The sequence below is a fragment of the Mandrillus leucophaeus genome, unplaced genomic scaffold (assembly GCF_000951045.1).
Source record: "Mandrillus leucophaeus isolate KB7577 unplaced genomic scaffold, Mleu.le_1.0 Scaffold394, whole genome shotgun sequence".
Taxonomy (NCBI): Eukaryota; Metazoa; Chordata; class Mammalia; order Primates; family Cercopithecidae; genus Mandrillus; species Mandrillus leucophaeus.
In genome coordinates this window covers 2,746,573-2,756,664 of record NW_012104187.1, presented here as the reverse complement: position 1 = coordinate 2,756,664, position 10,092 = coordinate 2,746,573, and positions in this window count along the sequence as shown.

Here is a 10,092-nt window from a genome sequence, read left to right as displayed (position 1 = left end):
AAAAAAAAACAAACAAACAAACAAACAAAAAAAAACAGAACAAAAAGGATGAGTTCATGTCTTTGCAGGGACATGGATGAAGCTGGAAACCATCATTCTCAGCAAACTAACACAACGACAGAAAACCAAACACTGCATGTTCTCACTCATAGGTGGGAATTGAACAATAGGAACACTTGGACACAGGGTGGGGAACATCACACACTGGGGCCTATCAGGGGGTCGGGGGGCTTGGGGAGGGATAGCAGTAGGAGAAATACCTAATGTAAATGGTGAGTTGATGGGTGCAGCAAACCAACATGGCACATGTATACCTATGTAACAAACCTGCATGTTGTGCACATGTATCCTAGAACTTAAAGTATAATAAAAATAAATAAAATAAAATAAAATTCAGCCATGCTTTAGGTATATCAGTGATTTATTGTTTCATTATTGTGCAATATTCCATTATATGATTATATCACAATTTATCCATTACATTGTTGGACTGTTTCCAGTTTTCAACTATTATGAATAATACTGCTATGGCCATCCTTGAACTTGTCATTTTGTGGACATAAGCATTTGTATCTTTTGGTTAGGTAAAAATGAGTTGAACTTATCAATATTTTTTTGGGTCCTGTCTAAGAAATCTTTATATATTCCAAAGTCATGAAAATATTCTCTGATGTTTTCTTGTAGAGGGCTTGTTGTGTTACACTTCACATTTGGGTCTAAGATCTATCTTGAACATTTTTGTGTACAATGTGAAGTAGAGGTCAAGATTCTTTTTGTTCTTCCAAGTGTGTATCCACTTGACCCATCATTCTTTCTCCCACTGAAGTGTAGTATGACCTCTGAGGTAACCATATATACATGGATGTGTTGCTCAGATGTCAGTTGCATTCCATGTATCTGCTTATTTGAATGTCACCACCGCACTTTCTTAACCACACTAATTTTATGACTGTAGACATCTAGTAGTTAAAGCCCTCCATTTGAGTTCTTCAGGATTGGCCTGGCTATTTAGGTCTCATGTATTTCCATATAAATTTTAGAATTACTTTGTCAATTTTCACAAGTAACCTGTTAGAATTGTGCTTGAGAGGTAATTGAATTTATAGATAAATTTGGGCAAAATTGACATTTTAATCTGTGAGCATCATGTTATCACTCTATTTAAAAATTATTAACTTTAATTTTTCTCAGCAATGTTTTGCAGTTTCAGTGTCAAAATATTGTGGGGTTTTTTGTTAAATATGTTCCTTGGCCTTTAACTTTTGTGTGGGTGTGCTATTTTATTTTAGATTTTATATGGTGTTTCTTTTCTATTTTTTTTAACATGGAGAAATAACATTGATTTTTATATATTGACCATGTATCTTGCAACTTTGCTAAATTCTTATTCTCATAACTTATTTGGAGATTATTTTATACTTTCTCTGTACATGTCATGTCACCTACATCATGCCATCTGCAAATAATGATAGCCTTATGTCAAGAACAGGGAAGGGTTTGAGATTTTATGCTACTTGCAGGTTACCAAGTTAGCTTGCCACTGTTTCATGGATGCTAACAGAGACATGAGAGTCCTGCATCAAGATGACTTTATTACTCACAGCAAAAACAGTGTCTAGAGTGTGAACGTGTTTGTATCAGTTCCAAGCCCCAGTTTGTAGGGTACAATGTAGACAGGCCTAGATAAATGCCCAACCCCGACCCCTACAGTGGGCTATGTTACAGAAAGGAACACTGAGTGTGGCAAACCTTCTGTTTCATAGCAGCCAGTAACCAAAGCTTCTTCTTGTCTCAGAAGGACATATTATCTCATTCTTCAAGGTTGCTTGCCACAAATGCAACTGTAAAGAATGGTCAGAGCCTTGGCAAACTCAACAAGATGTGTAGGAACAGGAGAGACCCATGGGAAGAGTGTCTTCCAACGCTACCTACCACTCAGTTTCACATCGTCTTGGCTTCTACATGATTTTCACAGAGTATGCTACCCTGTTGGCTGCTTTGATAAACCTGACCAACACAGCCTACCACTAAATCTGTTCAAGTTTTCTCACACAGCATTTAGTTAAAGCTGCTGGTGACAGGACTCTATGCAGCAGAATAAGGCCAGACTTCAGGACTGATCTCAGTCATGTCTACAGGTGTCCTGGATTTATCCAATAAACCATCAGGGCCTACCTTGGAGAACCAAGTGGTTTTCTCCTTAAGACTCTGTATTGATCTTTCCAGTTGGCCCAAGGCATTAATCCATGTACAGAATGAATTAGCACTAGCAGAGACCCTGTCTTGGCAGGGGGATGTCTAGGACAAGTCCATCATCCATCACAACTCTGGCCAGTGACATAAAGCTGGCCTTCTAGAAAGCGGATGCCTTCTAGAACCAGATGGTATCATTGATTACCTCAGCTAAAATTAGGGACTCATTTCTCCTTCCTTCCTTCCCTCCTTCCTTCACTCCTTCCCTTCTTCCATTCCTCCTTCCGTTCCTCCTTCCCTTCCTCCCTCCCTCCTTCCTTCCTTCCTTCCTTCCTTCTTTCCTCTCATCTCTGCTCTCTGTCTTTCTTCTTTTTCTTTTCTTTTTTTTGAGATGGGGTCTTACTTGTTGCCCAGGCTGAAATGCAGTGGTGAGATCCTAGCTCACTGCAGCCTCCACCTCCCACACTCAAGTGATCCTCCCATCTCAGCCTCCCGAGTAGCTGGGACTACAGGCATGCACCACCATGCCCAGCCTCTTACTACCTTTTCTAACTTAATGATTCATCACAGAGATAATTGCCTACAGGGTATACATAAATGAGCCAGTTATCCCTCAGGGGAGCTTCCCTTTGTACTTGAGGGTAGTCTTATTTCAGAAAGATACCTGCAGTTCCCCGTGAGCTCCGTGATCCAGTAGTGTTTCCTTAGCACTTGAAGGTCTTGTATGACCACCCCTAGCGTGCAAGTTGCCATGGTCTTGCAGGCAGAGAAGTTGATGCTTGGCCTCCACACTAGAAGTACAGCCCTAGTAGCAAACATGGTACCCCTGGAAAGAAGGTGATGCTTACAGTTGCTGGAGCCCACTAGGTAGGACCCTCATTAATTGGAGGGTACAGGTTGGCAGCGCCTCCAGTGTGGCCTCTTGGCCAGCTGATAGGCTTTAAGGTTCTCAATTTAGTTTAAATAATAGAGTCTGTCCTGTTTTGCCACCAGCCAGATACCATGGACTGACTAAGCAATGGCTATGGGAATGTGGGAAGGGAAGACATCTGGAAGTGTGGGGAAGACATCTGGAAGTGTGGACAAGAGTTCTGTGTGGGTTGTCCAGGACCTGGGGTCATCCCTTGCGGTTTCCAATAGATATCTCAGTAAAGTTAAGGGGAACAGCATCTAATAGTGGTAAGAGCCATTTAGCAAGAGTTACAGATCCAGCAATTATATTTAAGGCACTTGCAGTTTTGCAGAGCCAGACCAAGGTATTTTCCTTCATAAGAAAGTTTTGCGGGGGTGGAGGGATTCTGAAAGACAAAAGATGATTAATGTCCTTCTCTCCCCTGTACCTTCTGAGGTCCTAGGGTGTGTTCCTTCCTAGGGTGTGAGGTCCTAGGGTGTGTACTTCCCCAGCGGTGGGGTCACTACTCTCCACCACCACGAAGATGCTAAGTACCATTCCAACAGCTGTAACTTCATATCTTCTCCAGCTATCTCCTACTTGCACCCAAACCTTTTGTCCAGAGGGGTCAGGAGCAAGATGGACAAGGCTGTTTTCATAAAATGTATATAGCTGGGCACAGTGGCTCACACCTGTAATCCCAGCACTTTGGGAGGCCGAGATGGGCAGATCATGAAGTCAGGAGATTGAGACCATCCTGGCTAACACGGTGAACCCCCATCTCTACTAAAAATAGAAACAATTAGCTGGGCGTGGTGGCTGGCGCCTGTAGTCCCAGCTACTTGGGAGGCTGAGGCAGGAGAGTGGCATGAACCCAGGAGGCGGAGCTTGCAGTGAGCCAAGATCGTGCCACTGCACTCCAGCCTGGGCAACAGAGCAAGACTCCATCTCAAAAAAATAAATAAATAAAATAAAATAAAATAAAATAAAATAAAATGTACACAGATCTTTTTGAGAAGCAGCTATTGACCTGTTATTGAGCTTGTGTCAAAACTGAACACCCTGACTTACAGAGGCCTTGGTTCGATATCCCCATTTGGGAGTGGATCAACTCGGACTCAACGATGACAATGAACAAGATGAGAAGGGCCTCAAAAGCCTCATTTGCCAAGTGGAAATGTTTATTCCAGAGTGCAGCCAGGATGTGTTGTTAGTTAAGATTCCCTAGAGAAACAGGCCTAATGGGATTATCTATCGATTTATCGATCTATAGATATAAGTATTGGCTCATGCAATTATGGAGACTGAGAAGCCCCACAACCTTGCATTTGTAAGCTGGAAAGCAGTGGTATAGTTTGAGGGCCAAAAGCATCAAGGGCAGAAGAGTGATGTCCCAGCTCAAGTAGTCAGGCAGAAGTTGACTCCCACCTTTCTCCAATTTCTTGTTCTATTCAGGCCATCGATGGAATGGATGATGTCCACCCACTTGGGGAGGGTCACCTGCTATATCTGCTATAGTCAGTCCACCAATTCAAATGTTAATCTCCAGAAACACTTTCACAGACATACCCAGAATAATGTTTAACCAGCTATCTGGGCATCCCATGGCCCAGTCAAGTTGATACAAAAATTAACCATCACAAGGCCTTTCTAACAGTTCTCATTATAACTTTAAATGATATTCCTACATTTCTATTTCTTTGTCAACTTTAGGTAATCATCAATTGATTCCCCACTACGAAAGATAAACATTTAATAAGATGATTTCTTTCCACTGCTTCTACCTCCATGCTCCTGATTATCGTTAACTGTATTACTAATTTTACATTGGTACCATGTATAATATTTGAACTATCTTCAGTGATAAGAAGTATTCTATGCTTTTAAAATAGAATCTTAAAACTTTAAATCCACAATATATTACATTACTATATTGTTGCAGAATCAAGAAGTGTGATTGAATGCATGGAGAAAGATTTGTAATATTGAGTCGATAAACCCTCACTACTTGAAGGAGAATGTCTAATGTATAAGAATCACCAGACGCTACTTTAATATATTTTGCACTTTCTTTAATTCTGGTTTTTTTTTTTTTTTTTTTTTGAGATGGAGTCTTGCTCTGTCACCCAGGCTGGAGTAAGTGGTGAACCTTGGCTCACTGCAACCTCTGCCTTCCAGACTCAAGTGATTCTCCCGCCTCAGCCTTCCTAGTAGCTGGGACTGCAGGCGTGCACCATCATGCCTGGCTAATTTTTGTATTTTCAGTCGAGATGGGGTTTCACCATATTGGCCAGGCTGGTCTCGAACTGCTGACCTCTAGTGATCCGCCCGTCTTGGCCTCCCAAAGTGCTGGAATTACAGGCATGAGCCACCGCACATGGCTAATTCTTTTACTTCATGCTCAACTGGTACTGTGTGATGTTGTTCCATTTCTTATTTTAATGGTTCACATTGATGAAGTAACTGCCAGTGGAATTTTTTTCATATAATTATGTGGGTCTTTATTTTATCTTAACATTTGACTGATATTTTGGCTTGTTATAGAATTCTAGATTTAAAATAATTTCGTCAAGGTTTTTGAAGGCTTTGCTGTATTGTTTTCTAGCACTCAATATTGCTGGTGACGGTCTACTGCCAACGTGATTTTAATTCCACTGTAAATGATCTGAGTTTTTTCTCCTCTGTAAACTTTCAGAATCTTCTTTGGGGTTCTAAAATTTTAGTAGGCTATGTCTAAGTGTGAATTTTTATTCCTTCACTTTGCCCAAAAAGTAGTGGACCTCTTTGATCTAAAAATTCATGTCTTTCTTTAATTCAAATATATATTTTTTTCAGATATTTATTTGATTACTTGTTTCAAGTGTTTAGTTATCTTTTTTTTTTTTTGGCACTACTATTAAACAGTAATTGAACTTTTGGATATATCATCCATGCCCCTCAACTTTTCTCTCACATTTCCCATTTCTTTATTATTATTTCTATAATCTTGGATGTTTCCTAAACTTCCTTTTCCAAGTTCTCAGTTTATTCTTTACCCCTATTGTGGAGCCGTTCCAGGGCATGTTTTGCTTGGGCAATCATACTTTTAATTGCCAAGAACTTTTTCCTGGCTTCTATTGCTTTTTTTTTTTTTTAATAGTGATCCTGTCACATTTTATGGATATAATGTCTTGAAATTCAGTGGATGTTAATAAGAATATTTTCTCTAAATGACCCATTTTCCCTGGAGACAGTTCATCAGCAAATTCATCTTGGTCCTTTTGTTTTACGTTGCTGCTTGTCCTAAAATATCTGGTCATTCTGGGTGGTCTACTCACATTAATGACTCAAGGATCAGGTTGGTTTCATGGGTAGGTGGCCCAGCTGTTCCTTGTGGTACAGCAGGTAGGTTCCCCACAGGAGTTCCTGAATGGGCAGGTTGTGTTAACTGCCTGGCTTTATTTTAGCTTTGTATGAGCATCGACAAGCAGGCCAGCTGCCCCATCTCAACCCAGATGTGAAAATAAGGACTGCCATTAATCTGTCAAGGAGGACTTGACTGCATGTCTCTCTGGGGCAAAGCATCCCTGACCTTTTCTTTCTTCTTTTATGCCTTTTGGGGGTCCAGAGTTATTTCAAGCTGCTTTGCCTTTTTAAAAGCCCCTCCCCATTCTAGGAGCCGCAAAAGGCACGTCGCTGGCTTTACAGGGCAGTCCTTGTTCTGTCAAAGCGGACACTTTAGGAGGAGAGAGCAGAGGTGGGGCAGGGACAAGAGTCTCAGAGTCTCAGCTGTCCTGAATAAGTTTCGTCAATGAGTGGCCCTGGGTTAGCTGCCAGTTTTCTCTCATGCATTTTATTTGTTGAGGAGTTGTGGGCAGGGGTGCTTGGGGAAGGGTTGCTTTGTGCTATAGGTTTATTTTTATTTAAATTTTTTTTTTTTTAGACAGGATTTCACTCTGTCACCCAGGCTAGAGTGCAATAGCACACTCCTGGACTCAGGTGATTCTCCCACCTTAGCCTCTTGAGTAGCCAGGACTATAGGTGCATGCCACCACGCCTGGTGAGTTAAATTTTTTTTGTAAAGGCAAGGTCTCGCTATGTTGTTCAGGCTGGTCTCAAACTCCTGGCCTCCAGCAATCCTCCCCCCTCGGCCTCACAAAGCACTGGGATGCCATGAGTTGTTTTCTTCAAGCTTCCTGTACTGCTGTCTCCTCATTCAGGATTTCCTGAGACTTTCTATCCCAAGGCGACTCCCCTTCTTGTTTTCCCAGTTATGTTTTCATTTCTTAAAAAAAATAAATTATTTCAGAGCTTTTAATGGGACTTTGGAAGTCAGGAAAAGTAAACAGAACACTCATTTCTCTGTCTTGAACTAGAAGCCTGTAATTTCTCAAGGATTCAGCTTCATAAAAAGTGGGCCATGAAATCTCTTCTGCCTCCCCTACCCTTCCACCTCCTCTTCACCCTCCCTCCGGCGCCCTCTCTACTTCTATTCTCTCAGCACCCAGGAAAACTGCAAGTCAACAAAGTCTATTAAAATAAAAGAGGCTGGGCATGGTGGCTCAAGCCTGTAATCCTAGCACTTTGGGAGGCCAAGGAGGGCAGATAACTTGAGATCAGGAGTTCGATACCAGCCTGGCCAACATAGTGAAACCCTCTCTCTACTAATAATACAAAAATTAGCCAGGCGTGGTGGCAGGTGCCTGTAATCCCAGCTACACAGAAGACGGAGGCAGGAGAATCACCTGAACCCAGCAGGTGGAGTTTGCAGTGAGCTGAGATCACAGCACTGCACTCTAGCCAGGGCAAAAGAGTGAGACTCTGTCTCAAAAAAAAAGAAAAAAAATAAATAAAGCAAAGAAAGAAAGAAAAGGAAAACAGAATAGCAGTTATCTTCATGAGGCTCATTCTCTCTTTCATGGATGCAAAAAACATTTACTGAGTCCTTGGTGTTCAGCATTACTACAGGCATCAAAAATGAAAAACTCTGTAAACCTCTAACTTTCTGGGAGCCCAAAGACCAGTAGCAAAGAAACAGGTGAACAACAGGCAATGGGGTAAGTGTACGATGAGTGTTATGTACCCCTTGCAAGGGGAGACCCGGGCTGGGGGCGGGTGCAGCTCTGACTTAAGACCATGGCAGGGAGTTCTGCTGAGAGAGTGGAGGGGGGAAGCTTTGCCACGGAGATCAGGTACCAGCTCAGCCTCAAAATGTAAACAAGACTGTGCCTCACTGACAAGGGCGAAGGATGCTTTCTGATTGCACAACACATACAAAGGCAGTTTCATGACATAAGAAGTCCAGGGAAGTTCTGGATTTCCAGAGCTCAAATGTGTAAGAAGGTAGGGGGAGCAGTAAGTCCTTGAGTGGCCATGGGAGTCACCCTAAAGAGTTAGCATGTGGTCACTGAAGCCAAGTGTTGCCCAAAGTGTGCAACGAAGATTATTTTAATGAATACATGGGCATTTAAAAAAAATGTCAAGTTTATTATGCATGTTAGAAACATGAACCAACACATTAAATCCATGATTCTGCCAATATTAACACTTAGGACAAGGCTAGTAGGTGATGCTGTTGGAATCCATCCTGGGCAGGCCAACCTACAGATAAGAGCTCAGACACGCTCATAAATGTTTTAAGCCTTCAGTGTCCCCTACACTTAGAGAAATGAGAAAAAGAACACACCAGTAATACTAAGGAACTTGAACTAAGAAAGGAAAAAGTAGACCAGGCACAATGCCTCACATGTGTAAACCTAGCACTTTGGGAGGTCGCGGTGGGAGGATCTCTTGAGCCCAGAGTTTAAGGCTGCAGTGAACTATGATCATGCCACTGCACCCTAGCCTGGGTAAGAGAGCAAGACCTTGTCTCAAAAAAAAAAAAAAAATTAAAAAAGGAAAAGTAATAGTGGTATGGGTAATCTCTCTTTCCACTCCTGAAGTTATTACTCACTTGGTCTGTGTTAAGGTTTGAGGGATTTGGAGCTGATCTTGACCACAAGAGGCAGTAACACACAAGAAGCATTATTGAGTGGTGCTTAGGGTTGCAGCTGGTGGAAGTCCATCACAGAAGGGGGTCACAGCATGGGGGCCACCACCCAGAAAGGGAGGAGTGCAAGGTAACTTCCAGGGGCGAGGAGGATCAGAGGGGGAGCTTTCGTGTCTGGGTGATGTTGCTCAGCAGCATGGCATGGAGTCTCTGGGTCAGGGAGCTCTGAAAGGCACTAACAACTTGAGGTCTTACACCCACAAAGCTCTGTCTTACCAACAGCAGCAGATCAGAATGCAGTTTCACAAGATACATAAAGCAGGCAGGCTCTAAATGCTAACAATTTGCTTGTTTGGGCTATATTTCAAATAGTTGGATGTGTAAAGATTTGAGTTTGGCACCAGTGGGCTTTGAGCTAACAAGTCTTAGCCTGCAGTGAAGAAATATACAACTGAGGGGCCAATACACAGAGACCATCTTTGGCTCATTTATATAACAGCATTTGTTCTGTTGAGTTTCAGAATCCTGTAGTTTCTGAATATGATTTAGAGCAATGGGTTTAAGTGAAAAAAAATCACATTCCAACAAAACAATTTGGTGTTCCTTTGAAGTTGTATTTCTTTTCATTTAGTATAATTCAAAATAAAGCCAAAAATTTAAATTTTATTTGGCTTCAAAACAATTTTCATTTAAACTAAAAAGCCAGTCTGGGAGTTAAGAGCACACAGATTAGTGTTAGAAAGATCTGAATCCAACATCTAGTGTTACAACCTACGTAACCTCTATACACATCAGTGTTCTTTTATGTAAAATAAGGATAATCCCTCATTACTATCATAGATTAAATGAGATGATGCAGGTGAAATAGGAGCGAGACATTTCTTTTTCTTTTATTATTATTATTATTATACTTTAAGTTCTAGGGTACATGTGCATAATGTGCAGGTTTGTTACATATGTATACTTGTGCCATGTTGCTGTGCTGCACCCATCAACTCGTCAGCACCCATCAACTCGTCATTTACATCAGGTATAACTC